The sequence below is a fragment of the Lissotriton helveticus genome, chromosome 12, assembly GCF_964261635.1.
Source record: "Lissotriton helveticus chromosome 12, aLisHel1.1, whole genome shotgun sequence".
NCBI lineage: Eukaryota > Metazoa > Chordata > Amphibia > Caudata > Salamandridae > Lissotriton > Lissotriton helveticus.
In genome coordinates this window covers 133,567,879-133,593,166 of record NC_136073.1, presented here as the reverse complement: position 1 = coordinate 133,593,166, position 25,288 = coordinate 133,567,879, and the positions used below count along the sequence as shown (strand labels likewise).

General features: G+C 41.3%; 9 non-coding genes across 9 annotated transcripts; all 9 read right to left on the bottom strand.

The window, feature by feature from the left end:
* Nucleotides 1-1,508: 1,508 nt before the first annotated feature.
* On the bottom strand, nt 1,509-1,590 carry TRNAS-AGA (transfer RNA serine (anticodon AGA)). The gene has a single exon. It is a non-coding gene; the product is annotated as a tRNA-Ser (tRNA).
* Nucleotides 1,591-3,627: 2,037 nt separating this feature from the next.
* On the bottom strand, nt 3,628-3,699 carry TRNAH-GUG (transfer RNA histidin (anticodon GUG)). Its single transcript has one exon. It is a non-coding gene; the product is annotated as a tRNA-His (tRNA).
* Nucleotides 3,700-8,477: 4,778 nt separating this feature from the next.
* Nucleotides 8,478-8,559, bottom strand: TRNAS-AGA (transfer RNA serine (anticodon AGA)). Its single transcript has one exon. It is a non-coding gene; the product is annotated as a tRNA-Ser (tRNA).
* Nucleotides 8,560-13,126: 4,567 nt separating this feature from the next.
* TRNAS-AGA (transfer RNA serine (anticodon AGA)) lies at nt 13,127-13,208 on the bottom strand. The gene has a single exon. It is a non-coding gene; the product is annotated as a tRNA-Ser (tRNA).
* Nucleotides 13,209-14,707: 1,499 nt separating this feature from the next.
* TRNAH-GUG (transfer RNA histidin (anticodon GUG)) lies at nt 14,708-14,779 on the bottom strand. Its single transcript has one exon. It is a non-coding gene; the product is annotated as a tRNA-His (tRNA).
* A 2,866-nt stretch (nt 14,780-17,645) lies between these two features.
* On the bottom strand, nt 17,646-17,717 carry TRNAH-GUG (transfer RNA histidin (anticodon GUG)). Its single transcript has one exon. It is a non-coding gene; the product is annotated as a tRNA-His (tRNA).
* Nucleotides 17,718-19,002: 1,285 nt separating this feature from the next.
* TRNAS-AGA (transfer RNA serine (anticodon AGA)) lies at nt 19,003-19,084 on the bottom strand. The gene has a single exon. It is a non-coding gene; the product is annotated as a tRNA-Ser (tRNA).
* A 2,856-nt stretch (nt 19,085-21,940) lies between these two features.
* Nucleotides 21,941-22,022, bottom strand: TRNAS-AGA (transfer RNA serine (anticodon AGA)). The gene has a single exon. It is a non-coding gene; the product is annotated as a tRNA-Ser (tRNA).
* Nucleotides 22,023-24,865: 2,843 nt separating this feature from the next.
* On the bottom strand, nt 24,866-24,947 carry TRNAS-AGA (transfer RNA serine (anticodon AGA)). Its single transcript has one exon. It is a non-coding gene; the product is annotated as a tRNA-Ser (tRNA).
* Nucleotides 24,948-25,288: the final 341 nt, after the last annotated feature.

The window sequence follows — 25,288 nt, the reverse complement described above, 5'->3', positions numbered from 1 at the left end:
CTCAGAGACTCGCGCTTGACTTTCTGCACCGAGTCTGAGTCCGACGTCTCCCACAAAATGATTCGCTCAGGTACTCGACTTCTCAAACTGGGAAATGCTTATTACTAGAATCTTCGTCGCTTCAGGAAAACGAACCTCCTCAGCTAGGGTCTTCAGTGAAGTGCGCGTTTTTCATGACGCTCGCGCTCCACATAGAAGTCTCAGCAGCTGGGGTCTGAGAGACTAGAACGTCTGCTGTCTTCCACGCTGGCAACAACGGCGGCCATCTTACGTCTCCAAGATCGCACCTTGTCAACCCAAGTGTTTGTAGTACCTCTTGATTCACTCAACAGCGCAGTTGGATAGGTAATGACAGGGCCCACATATTGAGTCCTGACACCGCCTGCTTGTGAACTGCCAGTAGTCAAAGATCACACATACACTTGTGGGCCTGTGATGGGACACCAATGCAGAGAAACACACCTGGTGCAGATCTTCTTTTCTGTCTATTAGACCTGCATCTCCCCTTTACCTCCTCAAGCCATCTGTATGTGAAGCAAGAAAGAGTTAAGGAGCGGTCCATCTACACTTTTATAGGGAGGATGCTGCCGTGAGCTCCTCCCAGCTAATCACACAAACAGCAGTAAAGCAAGATAACTACACAGTTAGGGGGGACTGCATGGTTAGGTTTTTGAGGAATTATTGAAACTGACCTCAGTGACCCATGATCAGAGCTGTGGCTAATGACTGCGTGCCTAATTATGATGAAGCAAGCACCATGGCTCGTAGGGGCCCCACAACACGCTTTTCTTAGCTCATTGAATTAAAGTATAAACGTCTGCCATGTGTGAGTGGTAAAGACTTGTTAATTTGGTTGCTTTTTCCAGTTTATGTCTGACAACAAGATGAAGGAACATTGGGGCATCAGAAGCTTTGGAAAGTAGCCACCAACCTCAGAGAAAGAGAGAAAGAGGGAAAAGGCAGTATGAGGTGTGGAGAAAACAGCAGCAGGTACAAGGCGCTCAAATGAGATTAATGGCGCCTAAATAGAGCACGTAAAGGAACAGTTACAAATCTAAGAAAAGGGAAAGAAAGACTAGGAAAAAAACACAGAAAGAGCCTGTAGATAAAATTCTCTTCCTGGGACAGCAGGCTAAGAGAAATTACACAGGGAGCAGTTAAGCTTGTAACACGGGGAGAATAGAAAAGAAAATGCAGTTTTATGAAGTGTGTTTGCCTAATCCAGCAAGCACTTTTGTTTTATTTTTCTATTTGCTTCTTTTATTGGTAAAGTAAGTTTCAAGTGCATGCACAGGTATGACTGAGAGAGCCAGGGTATAATAATTTGAAGCGTTTGTACCAGCGCTAATGTAGGACGAGAGTTATAGCAAAGATATGAAAGGGGTAGCGATAATAAATATGTGAAAGGGCAATAGTGACACCAAAATAAGCCACCTATTTATAAAACTGACATGGAAGAAATACTAAAGGTTAATTTCTGAAATTGTAGCCGATGTTAAAAAGATTCTCGTTGCTGGCAGGATTCGAACCTGCGCGGGGAGACACCAATGGATTTCTAGTCCATCGCCTTAACCACTCGGCCACAACAACTGACTGTAAGCTTTGTGCAAATAATCTGTATGCAAGTTTTCAAGGTGTCCCACAGCAAATTCCTGATATTCTGCAATTCACTTTTTAAAAATAATGTTTTTTTCAGCAGGCACATTCTCTCCTAAAAACAAAAATTGCATGAGTATATCTCTAGTTTGGAAAAGGATAGGCTTTCATGCATACTCTCATGTGGCACTCAAGTTTTTGGGACCCTATTGCACTCTGTTTTCGCGCTGCTTTTAGTTTATGGCCCATATTACAGAAGTCTACCATCTTTGAGTATTTGAGGCTCCTTTGTAAGTGCTTTATCTTTTTTCCTTGAAGAGCTATATATTGAAGGGATCCGGGAAAGATTGCATTTATGGAAGATAAAAGAAGGCAAACTTGTCTCACCAAATTGAGTAGAGAAACCTGATGTTTTACTCATGTTATCCTTAGTTCGTTTTTGTTAGACCTTGCATTCTTAAGGTGGTCTCAACCCCACCTTATTGCTTTTCACCTCCGCATTTTGCTGTATCTTTTTGTTGGCCTTAGGACTCTGATCACTTTATCGCTACTAATCAGTGTTGAAGTGCACGTGCTTCTTCCCGAATCATGTGTGTAATTGGAGTATACCTGACTGACAGATTTAATTTACTTGAAAGCCCCTTGTAAAGTGGTATACCATATACCCAGGGACTGATTGTGCCGCCCAAAGAAGTAGCATTTCAAACTGTGTCAAGCCTGCTACTGCAGTGCCTGTGCTGCAGTGTACTGCCACTTCGACTTGCCATTTAAAACTACTTGCCAAGCCTTAAACTCCAATTTTATTACATATAATTAACCCTTAAGGTAGGCCCTAGGTAGTCCTAGGGGCATCATGCTATGTAAGTAAAAGGTAAGACATGTACTGTGGTAGTTTGCATGTCCTGGTAGTACCAAAGAGTCTATTACATTTTTCACTACTGTGAGGTCTGCCCCTCTCATAGGTTAACATTGGGTATTCCCTTATACTTTTTGGGGGGTAATTCCATATCAGAGAGGAGAAGCTTTATTTATTTATTGATAAATCCTATTTACTGGTAAGGTTGGATTTAACTTTACTGTTTTATAAATGTCATTTTTAGAGAGTGAGCATTTCTCTGCACTTACTGCTCTATTTGCCTGAAAACCTGTCTCCAATTGACGTCTGGATTGGGTTGCGAGACAGCTACATTTGTGCATTCCATCTAGACAGCCACAACACAGGTCACTCAACTGCAACTGAATTCATCTGCATTCTGATTGGCATGGGTGAGAGCTCCGTTCCCCCCACCGCAAATAGGTTCAAGAACGATAATTTAGCCGACTGGACTAAGGAAACGCCCTCTACGCCGGAACCACAGCCAAGCTACAGAAAAGACTCCAGCGCATCTAGAACGCCTCCGCCCGACTCATCCTGGATGTTCCCCGACGCAGCCACATCTCCAGCCACCTGAGGAACCTGCACTGGCTCCCCGTCGACAAGAGGATCACGTTCCGGCTCCTCACCAACACACACAAGTCTCTCCACGACCTGGGCCCCAAGTACCTCAACGACCACCTGACCTTCTACACGCCCACCCGCCAGCTACGGTCCACCAGCCTCGCCCTCGCAGCCGTACCACGCATCCGAAGAGCCACCGCCGGAGGAAGATCCTTCTCTTACCTGGCTGCCAAGACTTGGAACTCCCTCCCCATCCACCTTCGGCTGACCCAGGACCATCTCGCCTTCAGGAAACAACTCAAGACCTGGCTGTTCGAGCAGTAGCATACCCCTCCCCCCAAGCGCCTTGAGACCATCCCGGGTGAGTAGTGCGCTATACAAATGGCATGATTGATTGATTGATTGATTGATTAATTTATGTCAGTAGGTACAATATAGCTACATCTTATAATCATGTGTGTTTAAATAATTTGTCGTTAGATTGTTTAAATATTTAAAAGGATCTGTTTTAATAGACATTTTACAAAAACAACTGGTACATTTGGTAATTCTGTAAAAGAAAAACCCAACTGCCATGACATTGCCAACCACAATGCCGTGACTCGGATTCGAACCGAGGTTGCTGCGGCCACAACGCAGAGTACTAACCACTATACGATCACGGCGAGCTACTTGGGCTCAATAACATATAGTGACATGGAGAATTTATAATTCGGAACACTCAGGGCTACTCCTGTGATAGGCTGAATGTGTTCATTGCTTCCTCATTCCTTATACAAAGGCTTTGTCTCCTCAGTGGTTGATAGGCTGAAACCGTTTCCTGGCCGCCTGCTTGTGAACTGCCAGAAGTCAAAGATCACACATACACTTGTGGGCCTGTGATGGGACACCAATGCAGAGAAACACACCTGGCGCAGATCTTCTATTCTGTCTATTAGACCTGCATCTCCCCTGTATCTCCTCAAGCCATCTGTATGTGAAGCAAGAAAGAGTTAAGGAGAGGTCCATCTACACTTTTATAGGGAGGATGCTGCCGTGAGCTCCTCACAGCTAAATACACAAACAGCAGTAAAGCAAGATAACTACACAGTTAGGGGGACTGCATGGTTAGGTTTTTGAGGAATTATTGAAACTGACCTCAGTGACCCATGATCAGAGCTGTGGCTAATGAGTGCGAGCCTAATTATGATGAAGCAAGCACCATGGCTCGTAGGGGCCCCACAACACGCTTTTCTTAGCTCATTGAATTAAAGTATAAACTTCTGCCATGTGTGAGTGGTAAATGCTTGTTAATTTGGTTGCTTTTCCATTTCACGCCTGACAACAAGATGAAGGAACATTGGGGCATCAGAATCTTTGGAAAGTAGCCACCAACCTCAGAGAAAGAGAGAAAGAGGGAAAAGGCAGTATGAGGTGTGGAGAAAACAGCAGCAGGTACAAGGAGCTCAAGTGAGATTAATGGCGTCTAAATAGAGCACGTAAAGGAACAGTTACAAATCTCAGAAAAGGGAAAGAAAGACTGGGAAAAAAACACAGAAAGAGCCTGTAGATAAAATTCACTTCCTGGGACAGCAGGCTAAGAGAAATTACACAGGGAGCAGTTAAGCTTGTAACACGGGGAGAATAGAAAAGAAAATGCAGTTTTATGAAGTGTGTTTGCCTAATCCAGCAAGCACTTTTATTTTATTTTTCTGTTTGCTTCTTTTATTGGTAAAGTAAGTTTCAAGTGCATGCACAGGTATGACTGAGAGAGCCAGGGTATAATAATTTGAAGCGTTTGCACCAGCGCTAATGTAGGACGAGAGTTATAGCAAAGATATTAAAGCGGTAGCGATAATGAATATGTGAAAGGGCAATAGTGACACCAAAATAAGCCACCTATTTATAAAACTGACATGCAAGAAATACTAAAGGTTAACTTCTGAAATTGTAACCGATGTTAAAAAAAATTCTCTTTGTTGGCGGGATTCGAACCTGCGCGTGGAGACCCCAATGGATTTCTAGTCCATCGCCTTAACCACTCAGCCACAACAACTGACTGTAAGTTTTGTGCAAATAATCTGTATGAAAGTTTTCAAGGTGTCCCACAGCAAATTCCTGATATTCTGCAATGCACTTTTTAAAAATAATGTTTTTTTCAGCAGGCACATTCTCTCCTAAAAACAAAAATTGCATGAGTATATCTCTAGTTTGTAAAAGGATAGGCTTTCATGCATACTCTCATGTGGCACTCAAGTTTTTCGGACCCTATTGCACTCTGTTTTCGTGCTGCTTTTAGTCTATGGCCCATATTACAGAAGTCTACCATCTTTGAGTATTTGAGGCTCCTTTGTAAGTGCTTTATCTTTTTTCCGTGAAGAGCTATATAATAAAGGGGTCAGGGAAAGATTGCATTTATGGAAGATAAAAGAAGGCAAACTTGTCTCACCAAATGCCGTAGAGAAACCTGATGTTTTACTCATGTTATCCTTAGTTCGTTTTTGTTAGACCTTGCATTCTTAAGGTGGTCTCAACCCCACCTTATTGCTTTTCACCTCCGCATTTTGCTGTATCTTTTTGTTGGCCTTAGGACTCTGATCACTTTATCGCTACTAATCAGTGCTGAAGTGCACGTGCTTCTTCCCGAATCATGTGTGTAATTGGAGTATACCTGACTGACAGAATTAATTTACTTGAAAGCCCCTTGTAAAGTGGTATACCATATACCCAGGGACTGATTGTGCCGCCCAAAGAAGTAGCATTTCAAACCTGTCTCAAGCCTGCTACTGCAGTGCCTGTGCTGCAGTGTACTGCCACTTCGACTTGCCATTGAAAACTACTTGCCAAGCCTTAAACTCCAATTTTATTACATATAATTAACCCCTAAGGTAGGCCCTAGGTAGTCCTAGGGGCAACATGCTATGTAAGTAAAAGGTAAGACATGTACTGTGGTAGTTTGCATGTCCTGGTAGTAACAAACAGTCTATTACATTTTTCACTACTGTGAGGTCTGCCCCTCTCATAGGTTAAGATTGGGTATTCCCTTATACTTTTTGGGGGGTAATTCCATATCAGAGAGGAGAAGCTGTATTTATTCATTGATAAATCCTATTTACTGGTGAGGTTGGATTTAACTTTACTATTTTATAAATGCCATTTTTAGAGAGTGAGCATTTCTCTGCACTTACTGCTCTATTTGACTGAAAACCTCAATCAATCAATCAATCAGTGACATTTATAGAGCGCACTACTTACCCGTAGGGTCTCAAGGCGCTTGGGGGGGGGGGGTGCCGTTACTGCTCGAACAGCCAGGTCTTGAGCTTCTTCCTGAAGGAGAGGTGGTCTTGGGTCAGGCGCAGGTCGGCTGGGAGGGAGTTCCAGGTCTTGGCGGCCAGGTAGGAGAAGGACCTTCCTCCTGTTGTCGCTCTGCGGATGCGTGGGACGGTGGCGAGAGCGCGGCTGGCTGAGCGGAGGTGATGTTTGGGAGCGTGGAAGTTGATTCGGGTGTTGAGGTAGCTCGGGCCTTGATCGTGTAGGGCTTTGTGTGCGTGGGTGAGGAGGCGGAAGGTGATTCTCTTGTTGACGGGAAGCCAATGAAGGTCTCTTAGGTGTCCGGAGATGTGGCTGTTTCGTGGGATGTCAAGGATGAGTCTGGCTGAGGCGTTCTGGATCCGCTGGACTCTCTTCTGGAGCTTGGCGATGGTTCCGGCGTAGAGGGCGTTGCCGTAGTCCAGTCGGCTGGTGACAAGGGCCTGGGTGACCTGTCTCCAATTGACGTCTGGATTGGGCTGCGGGACAGCTACATTTGTGCATTCCATCTAGACAGCCACAACACAGGTCACTCAACTGCAACTGAATTCATCTGCATTCTGATTGGCATGGGGGAGAGCTCCGTTCCCCCCACCGCAAATAGGTTCAAGAACGATAATTTATGTCAGTTGGTACAATATAGCTACATCTTATAATCATGTGTGTTTAAATAATTTGTCGTTAGATCTTTTAAATATTGAAAAGGATCTGTTTTAATAGACATTTTTCAAAAACAACTGGTACATTTGGTAATTCTGTAAAAGAAAAACCCAACTGCTGTGACATTGCCAACCACAATGCCGTGACTCGGATTCGAACCGAGGTTGCTGCAGCCACAACGCAGAGTACTAACCACTATACGATCACGGAGAGCTACTTGGGCTCAATAACATACAGTGACATGGAGTATTTATAATTCGGAACACTCAGGGCTACTCCTGTGATAGGCTGAATGTGTTCATTGCTTCCTCATTCCTTATACAAAGGCTTTGTCTCCTCAGTGGTTGATAGGCTGAAACCGTTTCCTGGCCGCCTGCTTGTGAACTGCCAGGAGTCAAAGATCACACATACACTTGTGGGCCTGTGATGGGACACCAATGCAGAGAAACACACCTGGCGCAGATCTTCTTTTCTGTCTATTAGACCTGCATCTCCCCTGTACCTCCTCAAGCCATCTGTATGTGAAGCAAGAAAGAGTTAAGGAGAGGTCCATCTACACTTTTATAGGGAGGATGCTGCCGTGAGCTCCTCCCAGCTAATCACACAAACAGCAGTAAAGCAAGATAACTACACAGTTAGGGGGACTGCATGGTTAGGTTTTTGAGGAATTATTGAAACTGACCTCAGTGACCCATGATCAGAGCTGTGGCTAATGACTGCGTGCCTAATTATGATGAAGCAAGCACCATGGCTCGTAGGGGCCCCACAACACGCTTTTCTTAGCTCATTGAATTAAAGTATAAACTTCTGCCATGTGTGAGTGGTAATGATTTGTTAATTTGGTTGCTTTTCCAATTCATGTCTGACAACAAGATGAAGGAACATTGGGGCATCAGAAGCTTTGGAAAGTAGCCACCAACCTCAGAGAAAGAGAGAAAGAGGGAAAAGGCAGTATGAGGTGTGGAGAAAACAGCAGCAGGTACAAGGAGCTCAAATGATATTAATGGCGCCTAAATAGAGCACGTAAAGGAACAGTTACAAATCTAAGAAAAGGGAAAGAAAGACTAGGAAAAAACACAGAAAGAGCGTGTAGATAAAATTCTCTTCCTGGGACAGCAGGCTAAGAGAAATTACACAGGGAGCAGTTAAGCTTGTAACACGGGGAGAATAGAAAAGAAAATGCAGTTTTATGAAGTGTGTTTGCCTAATCCAGCAAGCACTTTTATTTTATTTTTCTACTTGCTTCTTTTATTGGTAAAGTAAGTTTCAAGTGCATGAATGGTATGACTGAGAGAGCCAGGGTATAATAATTTGAAGCGTTTAGACCAGCGCTAATGTAGGACGAGAGTTATAGCAAAGATATGAAAGGGGTAGCGATAATAAATATGTGAAAGGGCAATAGTGACACCAAAATAAGCCACCTATTTATAAAACTGACATGGAAGAAATACTAAAGGTTAACTTCTGAAATTGTAGCCGATGTTAAAAAGATTCTCGTTGTTGGCAGGATTCAAACCTGCGCAGGGAGACCCCAATGGATTTCTAGTCCATCACCTTAACCACTCGGCCACAACAACTGACTGTAAGTTTTGTGCAAGTAATCTGTATGCAAGTTTTCAAGGTGTTCCACAGCAAATTCCTGATATTCTGCAATGCACTTTTTAAAAATAATGTGTTTTTTCAGCAGGCACATTCTCTCCTAAAAACAAAAATTGAATGAGTATATCTCTAGTTTGGAAAAGGATAGGCTTTCATGCATACTCTCATGTGGCACTCAAGTTTTTGGGACCCTATTGCACTCTGTTTTCGTGCTGCTTTTAGTCTATGGCCCATATTACAGAAGTCTACCATCTTTGAGTATTTGAGGCTCCTTTGTAAGTGCTTTATCTTTTTTCCTTGAAGAGCTATATAATAAAGGGGTCAGGGAAAGATTGCATTTATGGAAGATAAAAGAAGGCACAATTAGTTACGGTAAATTGGTCAGATATATTAATTTCAGTTAAAAGTCAATTAGAGGAAATTGAATGCTTACATTTATTGCTGGTTGGAAGACGTAATGTCTTAAAAATGACTATTCTACCGAAAGTTCTATATTATTTTCGCGCAATACCATTGGAGATATCCAAATTACAATTGAGCAAATTGCAGTCTATAACTGATCGTTTTCTATGGGGTTGGAAGTCCTCGTGGAGAGCATCTAAATACATGACATTACCAATCTTAAGTGGGGGTTGGGGAGTTCCGAATTTTGCACTATATTATTTGGCATGTCTAATGCAAAATATTAAATATTTTTCAATAGGTGGAACTCCACCTATATTTGAAAGCCCCGATATCTACTCTCTTTTACTTGGCCCACAATCTCGGCAAATGTTGCTTCGGTTTTTAGAACCAGGCAATTATAAAAGAACGAGATTCAAACTCATAATGTCCGCCTTTAAAGGATGGCGAGTTATACGGAAGCTTATTTCATTAAGACGTATTAATTTTTACACTCCATGTAATTCTATAGAATTGCTTCCATTGATATTCAGGGATCGTATTATGGGTATATGGCGGGAAAAAGGTATAACAACCATTGGCGACATGGTTAAAAATGGCACATTTGTCGTATTCCAGGAGTTAAAAGAGGAGTATAATCTTTCCCAACATGAGTTTTTTAAAATATCTGCAAATACGGAATTTTATCTCTACACATCCAAATATTGTACCACTTTGTCATAATGAATTTATGGAAATACTAAAAAAAACAACACGCATAGGGATTATATATAACTATCTCCTAAACTTACAGCAGGATGATATGGAACAGCAGGAATTAAAATGGTACACGAGACTAGGTACATCGGTAGTACCTTTTCACAAATCAATATGTATGGCCGATAAAATTATTTTATCTGCCAACCTATATTCACAACATTACAAAACTTTATTTAATCTGTACCATACACCACTTAAAATGTTAAAATGGAGCAGTGGCAACAATGGGAAATGCTATAGATGTCAATGTGATCTAGCAGATATTATGCACATTTTCTCAGACTGCCCTATATTAAAACCGTTTTTTGTATCCATAGAAACTTTACTAGCACATATCACAAAATGCGATGTAAAAATCTCAAGAGAGATGATTATTTTTGGTTCATCAAATGATAATGAAGTGTTTTCAGGTTATCAAGAAAATAGATATATTATATTTATGGCCATGGCTGTAGCTCGCCTTTGTATATCATCAATGTGGTTAAAGCCTGAAGCACCTACATATGAAATGTGGCGAGCAAAGTTTTATAATATCTTTTATTTAGAATTTAATCTATATCGCATTAAATCAATTGTGAAAAGGCGTCGAGGCTACAAAATTTGGAAGACTTTGATAGAATATTTGGATCACCAGTGAATATTATTCCTGCTATCAAATGAGATAATCTGTATACCAGTCATTTATTTTATGTTAAATCATTTTACTGTTTATATGTTGATTTATTAATTCTGAAAATGCAAATTTTTATATGATGTCTGGGGTATGATATAATCTTTGTGTATGTTTATCTTTTGGTATATATGGCCTTGAACTGAATCAATAAAAAAAAAAAAAAAAAAAAAAAAAAGAAGAGCTATATAATGAAGGGATCCGGGAAAGATTGCATTTATGGAAGATAAAAGAAGGCAAACTTGTCTCACCAAATGCCGTAGAGAAACCTGATGTTTTACTCATGTTATCCTTAGTTCGTTTTTGTTAGACCTTGCATTCTTAAGGTGGTCTCAACCCCACCTTATTGCTTTTCACCTCCGCATTTTGCTGTATCTTTTTGTTGGCCTTAGGAATCTGATCACTTTATCGCTACTAATCAGTGCTAAAGGGCACGTGCTTCTTCCCTAATCATGTGTGTAATTGGAGTATACCTGACTGACAGATTTAATTTACTTGAAAGCCCCTTGTAAAGTGGTAGAACATATACTCAGGGACTGATTGCACCGCCCAAAGAAGTAGCATTTCAAACCTGTCTCAAGCCTGCTACTGCAGTGCCTGTGCTGCAGTGTACTGCCACTTCAACTTGCCATTTAAAACTACTTGCCAAGCCTTAAACCTCAATTTTATTACATATAATTAGCCCCTAAGGTAGGCCCTAGGTAGTCCTAGGGGCATCATGCTATGTAAGTAAAAGGTAAGACATGTACTGTGGTAGTTTGCATGTCCTGGTAGTACCAAACAGTCTATTACATTTTTCACTACTTTGAGGTCAGCCCCTCTCATAGGTTAGCATTGGGTATTCCCTTATACTTTTTGGGGGGTAATTCCCTATCAGAGAGGAGAAGCTTTATTTATTTATTGATAAATCCTATTTACTGGTGAGGTTGGATTTAACTTTACTATTTTATAAATGCCATTTTTAGAGAGTGAGCATTTCTCTGCACTTACTGCTCTATTTGCCTGAAAACCTGTCTCCAATTGACGTCTGGATTGGGCTGCGAGACAGCTACATTTGTGCATTCCCTCTAGACATCCACAACACAGGTCACTCAACTGCAACTGCATTCATCTGCATTCTGATTGGCATGGGGGAGAGCTCTGTTCCCCCCACCGCAAATAGGTTCAAGAACGATAATTTATGTCAGTAGGTACAATATAGCTACATCTTATAATCATGTGTGTTTAAATAATTTGTCGTTAGATTGTTTAAATATTTAAAAGGATCTGTTTTTAATAGACATTTTACAAAAACAACTGGTACATTTGGTAATTCTGTAAAAGAAAAACCCAACTGCGGTGACATTGCCAACCACGATGCCGTGACTCGGATTCGAACCGAGGTTGCTGCAGCCACAACGCAGAGTACTAACCACTATATGATCACGGCGAGCTACTCGGGCTCAATAACATACAGTGACATGGAGAATTTATAATTTGGAACACTCAGGGCTACTCCTGTGATAGGCTGAATGTGTTAATTGCTTCCTCATTCCTTATACAAAGGCTTTGTCTCCTCAGTGGTTGATAGGCTGAAACCGTTTCCTGGCCGCCTGCTTGTGAACTGCCAGGAGTCAAAGATCACACATACACATGTGGGCCTGTGATGGGACACCAATGCAGAGAAACACACCTGACACAGATCTTCTATTCCGTCTATTAGACCTGCATCTCCCCTGTACCTCCTCAAGCCATCTGTATGTGAAGCAAGAAAGAGTTAAGGAGCGGTCCATCTACACTTTTATAGGGAGGATGCTGCCGTGAGCTCCTCCCAGCTAATCAGACAAACAGCAGTAAAGCAAGATAACTACACAGTTAGGGGGGACTGCATGGTTCGGTTTTTGAGGAATTATTGAAACTGACCTCAGTGACCCATGATCAGAGCTGTGGCTAACGACTGCGTGCCTAATTATGATGAAGCAAGCACCATGGCTCGTAGGGGCCCCACAACACGCTTTTCTTAGCTCATTGAATTAAATTATAAACTTCTGCCATGTGTGAGTGGTAAATGCTTGGTAATTTGGTTGCTTTTCCAATTCACGTCTGACAACAAGATGAAGGAACATTGGGGCATCAGAAGCTTTGGAAAGTAGCCACCAACCTTAGAGAAAGAGAGAAAGAGGGAAAAGGCAGTATGAGGTGTGGAGAAAACAGCAGCAGGTACAAGGAGCTCAAATGAGATTAATGGCGCCTAAATAGAGCACGTAAAGGAACAGTTACAAATCTCAGAAAAGGGAAAGAAAGACTAGGAAAAAAACACAGAATGAGCCTGTAGATAAAATTCTCTTCCTGGGACAGCAGGCTAAGAGAAATTACACAGGGAGCAGTTAAGCTTGTAACACGGGGAGAATAGAAAAGAAAATGCAGTTTTATGAAGTGTGTTTGCCTAATCAAGCAAGCACTTTTGTTTTATTTTTGTTTGCTTCTTTTATTGGTAAAGTAAGTTTCAAGTGCATGCCCAGGTATGACTGAGAGAGCCAGGGTATAATAATTTGAAGCGTTTGCACCAGCGCTAATGTAGGACGAGAGTTATAGCAAAGATATGAAAGCGGTAGCGATAATAAATATGTGAAAGGGCAATAGTGACACCAAAATAAGCCACGTATTTATAAAACTGACATGGAAGAAATACTAAAGGTTAACTTTTGAAATTGTAGCCGATGTTAAAAGTTTCTCGGTATTGGCAGGATTCGAACCTGCGCGGGGAGACCCCAATGGATTTCTAGTCCATCGCCGTAATCACTCGGCCACAACAACTGACTGTAAGTTTTGTGCAAATAATCTGTATGAAAGTTTTCAAGGTGTCCCACAGCAAATTCCTGGTATTCTGCAATGCACTTTTTTAAAATAATGTTTTTTTCAGCAGGCACATTCTCTCCTAAAAACAAAAATTGCATGAGTATATCTCTAGTTTGGAAAAGGATCGGCTTTCATGCATACTCTCATGTGGCACTCAAGTTTTTGGGACACTATTGCACTCTGTTTTCGTTCTGCTTTTAGTCTATGGCCCATATTACAGAAGTCTACCATCTTTGAGTATTTGAGGCTCCTTTGTAAGTGCTTTATCTTTTTTACTTGAAGAGCTATATAATAAAGGGGTCAGGGAAAGATTGCATTTATGGAAGATAAAAGAAGGCACCCTTATCTCACCAAATGCCGTAGAGAAACCTGATGTTTTACTCATGTTATCCTTAGTTTGTTTTTGTTAGACCTTGCATTCTTAAGGTGGCCTCAACCCTACCTTATTGCTTTTCACCTACGCATTTTGCTGTATCTTTTTGTTGGCCTTAGGACTCTGATCACTTTATCGCTACTAATCAGTGCTGAAGTGCACGTGCTTCTTCCCTAATCATGTGTGTAATTGGAGTATACCTGACTGACAGATTTAATTTACTTGAAAGCCCCTTGTAAAGTGGTAGAACATATACTCAGGGACTGATTGCGCCGACCAAAGAAGTAGCATTTCAAACCTGTCTCAAGCCTGCTACTGCAGTGCCTGTGCTGCAGTGTACTGCCACTTCAACTTGCCATTTAAAACTACTTGCCAAGCCTTAAACTTCAATTTTATTACATATAATTAGCCCCTAAGGTAGGCCCTAGGTAGTCCTAGGGGCATCATGCTATGTAAGAAAAAGGTAAGACATGTACTGTGGTAGTTTGCATGTCCTGGTAGTACCAAACAGTCTATTACATTTTTCACTACGTTGAGGTCTGCCCCTCTCATAGGTTAGCATTGGGTATTCCCTTATACTTTTTGGGGGGTAATTCCCTATCAGAGAGGAGAAGCTTTATTTATTTATTGATAAATCCTATTTACTGGTGAGGTTGGATTTAACTTTACTATTTTATAAATGCCATTTTTAGAGAGTGAGCATTTCTCTGCACTTACTGCTCTATTTGCCTGAAAACCTGTCTCCAATTGACGTCTGGATTGGGCTGCGAGACAGCTACATTTGTGCATTCCCTCTAGACATCCACAACACAGGTCACTCAACTGCAACTGCATTCATCTGCATTCTGATTGGCATGGGGGAGAGCTCTGTTCCCCCCACCGCAAATAGGTTCAAGAACGATAATTTATGTCAGTAGGTACAATATAGCTACATCTTATAATCATGTGTGTTTAAATAATTTGTCGTTAGGTTGTTTAAATATTTAAAAGGATCTGTTTTTAATAGACATTTTACAAAAACAACTGGTACATTTGGTAATTCTGTAAAAGAAAAACCCAACTGCGGTGACATTGCCAACCACGATGCCGTGACTCGGATTCGAACCGAGGTTGCTGCAGCCACAACGCAGAGTACTAACCACTATACGATCACGGCGAGCTACTCGGGCTCAATAACATACAGTGACATGGAAAATTTATAATTTGGAACACTCAGGGCTACTCCTGTGATAGGCTGAATGTGTTAATTGCTTCCTCATTCCTTATACAAAGGCTTTGTCTCCTCAGTGGTTGATAGGCTGAAACCGTTTCCTGGCCGCCTGCTTGTGAACTGCCAGGAGTCAAAGATCACACATACACATGTGGGCCTGTGATGGGACACCAATGCAGAGAAACACACCTGACACAGATCTTCTATTCCGTCTATTAGACCTGCATCTCCCCTGTACCTCCTCAAGCCATCTGTATGTGAAGCAAGAAAGAGTTAAGGAGCGGTCCATCTACACTTTTATAGGGAGGATGCTGCCGTGAGCTCCTCCCAGCTAATCAGACAAACAGCAGTAAAGCAAGATAACTACACAGTTAGGGGGGACTGCATGGTTCGGTTTTTGAGGAATTATTGAAACTGACCTCAGTGACCCATGATCAGAGCTGTGGCTAACGACTGCGTGCCTAATTATGATGAAGCAAGCACCATGGCTCGTAGGGGCCCCACAACACGCTTTTCTTAGCTCATTGAATTAAATTATAAACTTCTGCCATGTGTGAGTGGTAAATGCTTGGTAATTTGGTTGCTTTTCCAATTCACGTCTGACAACAAGATGAAGGAACATTGGGGCATCAGAAGCTTTGGAAAGTAGCCACCAACCTTAGAGAAAGAGAGAAAGAGGGAAAAGGCAGTATGAGGTGTGGAGAAAACAGCAGCAGGTACAAGGAGCTCAAATGAGATTAATGGCACCTAAATAGAGCACGTAAAGGAACAGTTACAAATCTCAGAAAAGGGAAAGAAAGACTAGGAAAAAAACACAGAATGAGCCTGTAGATAAAATTCTCTTCCTGGGACAGCAGGCTAAGAGAAATTACACAGGGAGCAGTTAAGCTTGTAACACGGGGAGAATAGAAAAGAAAATGCAGTTTTATGAAGTGTGTTTGCCTAATCAAGCAAGCACTTTTGTTTTATTTTTGTTTGCTTCTTTTATTGGTAAAGTTAGTTTCAAGTGCATGCCCAGGTATGACTGAGAGAGCCAGGGTATAATAATTTGAAGCGTTTGCACCAGCGCTAATGTAGGACGAGAGTTATAGCAAAGATATGAAAGCGGTAGCGATAATAAATATGTGAAAGGGCAATAGTGACACCAAAATAAGCCACGTATTTATAAAACTGACATGGAAGAAATACTAAAGGTTAACTTTTGAAATTGTAGCCGATGTTAAAAGTTTCTCGGTATTGGCAGGATTCGAACCTGCGCGGGGAGACCCCAATGGATTTCTAGTCCATCGCCGTAATCACTCGGCCACAACAACTGACTGTAAGTTTTGTGCAAATAATCTGTATGAAAGTTTTCAAGGTGTCCCACAGCAAATTCCTGGTATTCTGCAATGCACTTTTTTAAAATAATGTTTTTTTCAGCAGGCACATTCTCTCCTAAAAACAAAAATTGCATGAGTATATCTCTAGTTTGGAAAAGGATCGGCTTTCATGCATACTCTCATGTGGCACTCAAGTTTTTGGGACACTATTGCACTCTGTTTTCGTTCTGCTTTTAGTCTATGGCCCATATTACAGAAGTCTACCATCTTTGAGTATTTGAGGCTCCTTTGTAAGTGCTTTATCTTTTTTACTTGAAGAGCTATATAATAAAGGGGTCAGGGAAAGATTGCATTTATGGAAGATAAAAGAAGGCACCCTTATCTCACCAAATGCCGTAGAGAAACCTGATGTTTTACTCATGTTATCCTTAGTTTGTTTTTGTTAGACCTTGCATTCTTAAGGTGGCCTCAACCCTACCTTATTGCTTTTCACCTACGCATTTTGCTGTATCTTTTTGTTGGCCTTAGGACTCTGATCACTTTATCGCTACTAATCAGTGCTGAAGTGCACGTGCTTCTTCCCTAATCATGTGTGTAATTGGAGTATACCTGACTGACAGATTTAATTTACTTGAAAGCCCCTTGTAAAGTGGTAGAACATATACTCAGGGACTGATTGCGCCGACCAAAGAAGTAGCATTTCAAACCTGTCTCAAGCCTGCTACTGCAGTGCCTGTGCTGCAGTGTACTGCCACTTCAACTTGCCATTTAAAACTACTTGCCAAGCCTTAAACTTCAATTTTATTACATATAATTAGCCCCTAAGGTAGGCCCTAGGTAGTCCTAGGGGCATCATGCTATGTAAGAAAAAGGTAAGACATGTACTGTGGTAGTTTGCATGTCCTGGTAGTACCAAACAGTCTATTACATTTTTCACTACTTTGAGGTCTGCCCCTCTCATAGGTTAGCATTGGGTATTCCCTTATACTTTTTGGGGGGTAATTCCCTATCAGAGAGGAGAAGCTTTATTTATTTATTGATAAATCCTATTTACTGGTGAGGTTGGATTTAACTTTACTATTTTATAAATGCCATTTTTAGAGAGTGAGCATTTCTCTGCACTTACTGCTCTATTTGCCTGAAAACCTGTCTCCAATTGACGTCTGGATTGGGCTGCGAGACAGCTACATTTGTGCATTCCCTCTAGACATCCACAACACAGGTCACTCAACTGCAACTGCATTCATCTGCATTCTGATTGGCATGGGGGAGAGCTCTGTTCCCCCCACCGCAAATAGGTTCAAGAACGATAATTTATGTCAGTAGGTACAATATAGCTACATCTTATAATCATGTGTGTTTAAATAATTTGTCGTTAGGTTGTTTAAATATTTAAAAGGATCTGTTTTTAATAGACATTTTACAAAAACAACTGGTACATTTGGTAATTCTGTAAAAGAAAAACCCAACTGCGGTGACATTGCCAACCACGATGCCGTGACTCGGATTCGAACCGAGGTTGCTGCAGCCACAACGCAGAGTACTAACCACTATACGATCACGGCGAGCTACTCGGGCTCAATAACATACAGTGACATGGAAAATTTATAATTTGGAACACTCAGGGCTACTCCTGTGATAGGCTGAATGTGTTAATTGCTTCCTCATTCCTTATACAAAGGCTTTGTCTCCTCAGTGGTTGATAGGCTGAAACCGTTTCCTGGCCGCCTGCTTGTGAACTGCCAGGAGTCAAAGATCACACATACACTTGTGGGCCTGTGATGGGACACCAATGCAGAGAAACACACCTGACACAGATCTTCTATTCCGTCTATTAGACCTGCATCTCCCCTGTACCTCCTCAAGCCATCTGTATGTGAAGCAAGAAAGAGTTAAGGAGCGGTCCATCTACACTTTTATAGGGAGGATGCTGCCGTGAGCTCCTCCCAGCTAATCAGACAAACAGCAGTAAAGCAAGATAACTACACAGTTAGGGGGGACTGCATGGTTAGGTTTTTGAGGAATTATTGAAACTGACCTCAGTGACCCATGATCAGAGCTGTGGCTAATGACTGCGTGCCTAATTATGATGAAGCAAGCACCATGGCTCGTAGGGGCCCCACAACACGCTTTTCTTAGCTCATTGAATTAAATTATAAACTTCTGCCATGTGTGAGTGGTAAATGCTTGGTAATTTGGTTGCTTTTCCAATTCACGTCTGACAACAAGATGAAGGAACATTGGGGCATCAGAAGCTTTGGAAAGTAGCCACCAACCTTAGAGAAAGAGAGAAAGAGGGAAAAGGCAGTATGAGGTGTGGAGAAAACAGCAGCAGGTACAAGGAGCTCAAATGAGATTAATGGCGCCTAAATAGAGCACGTAAAGGAACAGTTACAAATCTCAGAAAAGGGAAAGAAAGACTAGGAAAAAAACACAGAATGAGCCTGTAGATAAAATTCTCTTCCTGGGACAGCAGGCTAAGAGAAATTACACAGGGAGCAGTTAAGCTTGTAACACGGGGAGAATAGAAAAGAAAATGCAGTTTTATGAAGTGTGTTTGCCTAATCAAGCAAGCACCTTTGTTTTATTTTTGTTTGCTTCTTTTATTCGTAAAGTAAGTTTCAAGTGCATGCCCAGGTATGACTGAGAGAGCCAGGGTATAATAATTTGAAGCGTTTGCACCAGCGCTAATGTAGGACGAGAGTTATAGCAAAGATATGAAAGCGGTAGCGATAATAAATATGTGAAAGGGCAATAGTGACACCAAAATAAGCCACGTATTTATAAAACTGACATGGAAGAAATACTAAAGGTTAACTTTTGAAATTGTAGCCGATGTTAAAAGTTTCTCGTTATTGGCAGGATTCGAACCTGCGCAGGGAGACCCCAATGGATTTCTAGTCCATCGCCTTAACCACTCGGCCACAACAACTGACTGTAAGTTTTGTGCAAATAATCTGTATGAAAGTTTTCAAGGTGTCCCACAGCAAATTCCTTGTATTCTGCAATTCACTTTTTTAAAATAATGTTTTTTTCAGCAGGCACATTCTCTCCTAAAAACAAAAATTGCATGAGTATATCTCTAGTTTGGAAAAGGATCGGCTTTCATGCATACTCTCATGTGGCTCTCAAGTTTTTGGGACACTATTGCACTCTGTTTTCGTTCTGCTTTTAGTCTATGGCCCATATTACAGAAGTCTACCATCTTTGAGTATTTGAGGCTCCTTTGTAAGTGCTTTATCTTTTTTACTTGAAGAGCTATATAATAAAGGGGTAAGGGAAAGATTGCATTTATGGAAGATAAAAGAAGGCACCCTTATCTCACCAAATGCCGTAGAGAAACCTGATGTTTTACTCATGTTATCCTTAGTTTGTTTTTGTTAGACCTTGCATTCTTAAGGTGGCCTCAACCCTACCTTATTGCTTTTCACCTACGCATTTTGCTGTATCTTTTTGTTGGCCTTAGGACTCTGATCACTTTATCGCTACTAATCAGTGCTGAAGTGCACGTGCTTCTTCCCTAATCATGTGTGTAATTGGAGTATAGCTGACTGACAGATTTAATTGACTTGAAAGCCCCTTGTAAAGTGGTATACCATATACCCAGGAACTGATTGTGCCGCCCAAAAAAGTAGCATTTCAAACCTGTCTCAAGCCTGCTACTGCAGTGCCTGTGCTGCAGTGTACTGCCACTTCGACTTGCCATTTAAAACTACTTGCCAAGCCTTAAACTCCAATTTTATTACATATAATTAACCAAAAGGTAGGCCCTAGGTAGTCCTAGGGGCATCATGCTATGTAAGTAAAAGGTAAGACATGTACTGTGGTGGTCTGCACGTCCTGGTAGTACCAAACAGTCTATTACATTTTTCACTACTGTGAGGTCTGCCACTCTCATAGGTTAGCATTGGGTATTCCCTTATACTTTTTCGGGGGTAATTCCATATCAGAGAGCAGAAGCTTTATTTATTTATTGATAAATCCTATTTACTGGTGAGGTTGGATTTAACTTTACTATTTTATAAATGCCATTTTTAGAGAGTGAGCATTTCTCTGCACTTACTGCTCTATTTGCCTGAAAACCTGTCTCCAATTGACGTCTGGATTGGGCTGCGAGACAGCTACACTTGTGCATTCCCTCTAGACAGCCACAACACAGGTCACTCAAATGCAACTGCATTCATCTGCATTCTGATTGGCATGGGGGAGAGCTCCATTCCCCCACCGTAAATAGGTTCAAGAACGATAATTTATGTCAGTAGGTACAATATAGCTACATCTTATAATCATGTGTGTTTAAATAATTTGTCGTTAGATCGTTTAAATATTTTAAAGGATCTGTTTTTAATAGACATTTTACAAAAACAACTGGTACATTTGGTAATTCTGTAAAAGAAAAACCCAACTGCCGTGACATTGCCAACCACAATGCCGTGACTCGGATTCAAACCGAGGTTGCTGCAGCCACAATGCAGAGTACTAACCACTATACGATCACGACGAGTTACTTGGGTACAATGACATACAGTGACATGGAGAATTTATAATTCGGAACACTCAGGGCTACTCCTGTGATAGGCTGAATGTGTTCATTGCTTCCTCATTCCTTATACAAAGGCTTTGTCTCCTCAGTGGTTGATAGGCTGAAACCGTTTCCTGGCCGCCTGCTTGTGAACTGCCAGGAGTCAAAGATCACACATACAATTGTGGGCCTGTGATGGGACACCAATGCAGAGAAACACACCTGGCGCACATCTTCTATTCTGTCTAGTAGACCTAAATCTCCCCTGTACCTCCTCAAGCCATCTGTATGTGAAGCAAGAAAGAGTTAAGGAGCGGTCCATCTACACTTTTATAGGGAGGATGCTGCCATGAGCTCCTCCCACCTAATCACACAAACAGCAGTAAAGCAAGATAACTACACAGTTAGGGGGGACTGCATGGTTAGGTTTTTGAGGCATTATTGAAACTGACCTCAGTGACCCATGATCAGAGCTGTGGCTAATGACTGCGTGCCCAATTATGATGAAGCAAGCACCATGGCTCGTAGGGGCCCCACAACACGCTTTTCTTAGCTCATTGAATTAAAGTATAAACCTCAGCCATGTATGAGTGGTAAAGGCTTGTTAATTTGGTTGCTTTTCCAATTCACGTCTGACAACAAGATGAAGGAACATTGGGGCATCAGAAGCTTTGGAAAGTAGACACCAACCTCAGAGAAAGAGAGAAAGAGGGAAAAGGCAGTATGAGGTGTGGAGAAAACAGCAGCAGGTACAAGGAGCTCAAATGAGATTAATGGCGCCTAAATAGAGTACATAAAGGAACAGTTACAAATCTAAGAAAAGGGAAAGAAAGACTAGGAAAAAAACACGGAAAGAGCCTGTAGATATAATTCTCTTCCTGGGACAGCAGGCTAAGAGAAATTACACAGGGAGCAGTTAAGCTTGTAACACGGGGAGAATAGAAAAGAAAATGCAGTTTTATGAAGTGTGTTTGCCTAATCCAGCAAGCACTTTTGTTTTATTTTTCTATTTGCTTCTTTTATTGGTAAAGTAAGTTTCAAGTGCATGAATGGTATGACTGAGAGAGCCAGGGTATAATAATTTGAAGTGTTTGCACCAGCGCTAATGTAGGACGAGAGTTATAGCAAAGATATGAAAGGGGTAGCGATAATAAATATATGAAAGGGCAATAGTGACACCAAAATAAGCCACCTATTTATAAAACTGACATGGAAGAAATTCTAAAGGTTAACTTCTGAAATTGTAGCCGATGTTAAAAAGTTTCTCGTTGTTTTCAGGATTCGAACCTGCGCGGGGGGACCCCAATGGATTTCTAGTCCATCGCCTTAACCACTCGGCCACAACAACTGACTGTAAGTTTTGTGCAAATAATCTGTATGAAAGTTTTCAACGTGTCCCACAGCAAATTCCTGATATCCTGCAATGCACTTTTTAAAAATAATGTTTTTTTCAGCAGGCACATTCTCTCCTAAAAACAAAAATTGCATGAGTATATCTCTAGTTTGGAAAAGGATAGGCTTTCATGCATACTCTCATGTGGCACTCAAGTTTTTGGGACCCTATTGCACTCTGTTTTCGTGCTGCTTTTAGTCTATGGCCCATATAACAGAAGTCTACCATCTTTGAGTATTTGAGGCTCCTTTGTAAGTGCTTTATCTTTTTTACTTGAAGAGCTATATAATAAAGGGGTCCGGGAAAGATTGCATTTATGGAAGATAAAAGAAGGCACACTTGTCTAACCAAATGCCGTAGAGAAACCTGATGTTTTACTCATGTTATCCTTAGTTCGTTTTTGTTAGACCTTGCACTCTTAAGGTGGTCTCAACCCTACCTTATTGCTTTTCACCTACGCATTTGGCTGTATCTTTTTGTTGGCCTTAGGACTCTAATCAATTTATCGCTTCTAATCATTGTGCTGAAGTGCACGTGCTTCTTCCCTAATCATGTGTGTAATTGTAGTATACCTGACTGACAGATTTAATTTACTTTAAAGCCCCTTGTAAAGAGATATACCATATACCTAGAAACTGATTGTGCCGCCCAAAAAAGTAGCATTTCAAACCGGTCTCAAGCCTGCTACTGCAGTGCCTGTGCTGCAGTGTAATGCCACTTCGACTTGCCATTTAAAACTACTTGCCAAGCCTTAAACTCCAATTTTATTACATATAATTAACCAAAAGGTAGGCCCTAGGTAGTCCTAGGGGCATCATTCTATGTAAGTAAAAGGTAAGACATGTACTGTGGTAGTTTGCATGTCCTGGTAGTACCAAACAGTCTATTACATTTTTCACTACTGTGAGGTCTGCCCCTCTCATAGGTTAGCATTGGGTATTCCCTTATACTTTTTGGGGGGTAATTCCATATCAGAGAGGAGAAGCTTTATTTATTTATTGATAAATCCTATTTACTGGTGAGGTTGGATTTAACTTTACTATTTTATAAATGCCATTTTTAGAAAGTGAGCATTTCTCTGCACTTACTGCTCTATTTGCCTGAAAACCTGTCTCCAATTGACGTCTGGATTGGGCTGCGAGACAGCTACATTTGTGCATTCCCTCTAGACAGCCACAACACAGGTCACTCAACTGCAACTGCATTTTGATTGGCATGGGGGAGAGCTCCATTCCCCCCACCACAAATAGGTTCAAGAACGATAATTTATGTCAGTAGGTACAATATAGCTACATCTTATAATAATGTGTGTTTAAATAATTTGTCGTTAGATCGTTTAAATATTTTAAAGGATCTGTTTTTAATAGACATTTTACAAAAACAACTGGTACATTTGGTAATTCTGTAAAAGAAAAACCCAACTGCTGTGACATTGCCAACCACAATGCCGTAACTTGTCTTCGAACCGAGGTTGCTGCGGCCACAACGCAGAGTACTAACCACTATACGATCACGGCGAGCTACTTGGGCTCAATAACATACAGTGACATGGAGAATTTATAATTCGGAACACTCAGGGAACTCCTGTGATAGGCTGAATGTGTTCATTGCTTCCTCATTCCTTATACAAAGGCTTTGTCTCCTCAGTGGTTGATAGGCTGAAACTGTTTCCTGGCCGCCTGCTTGTGAACTGGCAGGAGTCAAAGATCACACATACACTTGTGGGCCTGTGATGGGACACCAATGCAGAGAAACGCACCTGGCTCAGATCTTCTATTCTGTCTAGTAGACCTGCATCTCCCCTGTACCTCCTCAAGCCATCTGTATGTGAAGCAAGAAAGAGTTAAGGAGCGGTCCATCTACACTTTTATAGGGAAGATGCTGCCGTGAGCTCCTCCCAGCTAATCACACAAACAGCAGTAAATCAAGATAACTACACAGTTAGGGGGGACTGCATGGTTAGGTTTTTGAAGAATTATTGAAACTGACCTCAGTGACCCAAGATCAGAGCTGTGGCTAATGACTGCGTGCCTAATTATGATGAAGCAAGCACCATGGCTCGTAGGGGCCCCACAACACGCTTTTCTTAGCTCAATTAAAGTATAAACCTCTGCCATGTATGAGTGGTAAAGGCTTGTTAATTTGGTTGCTTTTCCAATTCACGTCTGACAACAAGATGAAGGAACATTGGGGCATCAGAAGCTTTGGAAAGTAGCCACCAACCTCAGAGAAAGAGAGAAAGAGGGAAAAGGCAGTATGAGGTGTGGAGAAAACAGCAGCAGGTACAAGGAGCTCAAATGAGATTAATGGCGCCTAAATAGAGCACATAAAGGAACAGTTACAAATCTAAGAAAAGGGAAAGAAAGACTAGGAAAAAAACACGGAAAGAGCCTGTAGATAAAATTCTCTTCCTGGGACAGCAGGCTAAGAGAAATTACACAGGGAGCAGTTAAGCTTGTAACACGGGGAGAATAGAAAAGAAAATGCAGTTTTATGAAGTGTGTTTGCCTAATCCAGCAAGCACTTTTGTTTTATTTTTCTATTTGCTTCTTTTATTGGTAAAGTAAGTTTCAAGTGCATGAATGGTATGACTGAGAGAGCCAGGGTATAATAATTTGAAGTGTTTGCACCAGCGCTAATGTAGGACGAGAGTTATAGCAAAGATATGAAAGGGGTAGCGATAATAAATATGTGAAAGGGCAATAGTGACACCAAAATAAGCCACCTATTTATAAAACTGACATGGAAGAAATTCTAAAGGTTAACTTCTGAAATTGTAGCCGATGTTAAAAAGTTCTCGTTGTTGGCAGGATTCGAACCTGCGCGGGGGGACCCCAATGGATTTCTAGTCCATCGCCTTAACCACTCGGCCACAACAACTGACTGTAAGTTTTGTGCAAATAATCTGTATGAAAGTTTTCAAGGTGTGCCACAGCAAATTCCTGATATCCTGCAATGCACTTTTTAAAAATAATGTTTTTTTCAGCAGGCACATTCTCTCCTAAAAACAAAAATAAGGCTACATCTTATAATCATGTGTGTTTAAATAATTTGTCAGTAGATCGTTTAAATATTTTAAAGGATCTGTTTTTAATAGACATTTTACAAAAACACCTGGTACATTTGGTAATTCTGTAAAAGAAAAACCCAACTGCCGTGATATTGCCAACCACAATGCCGTGACTCAGATTCGAACCGAGGTTGCTGCAGCCACAACGCAG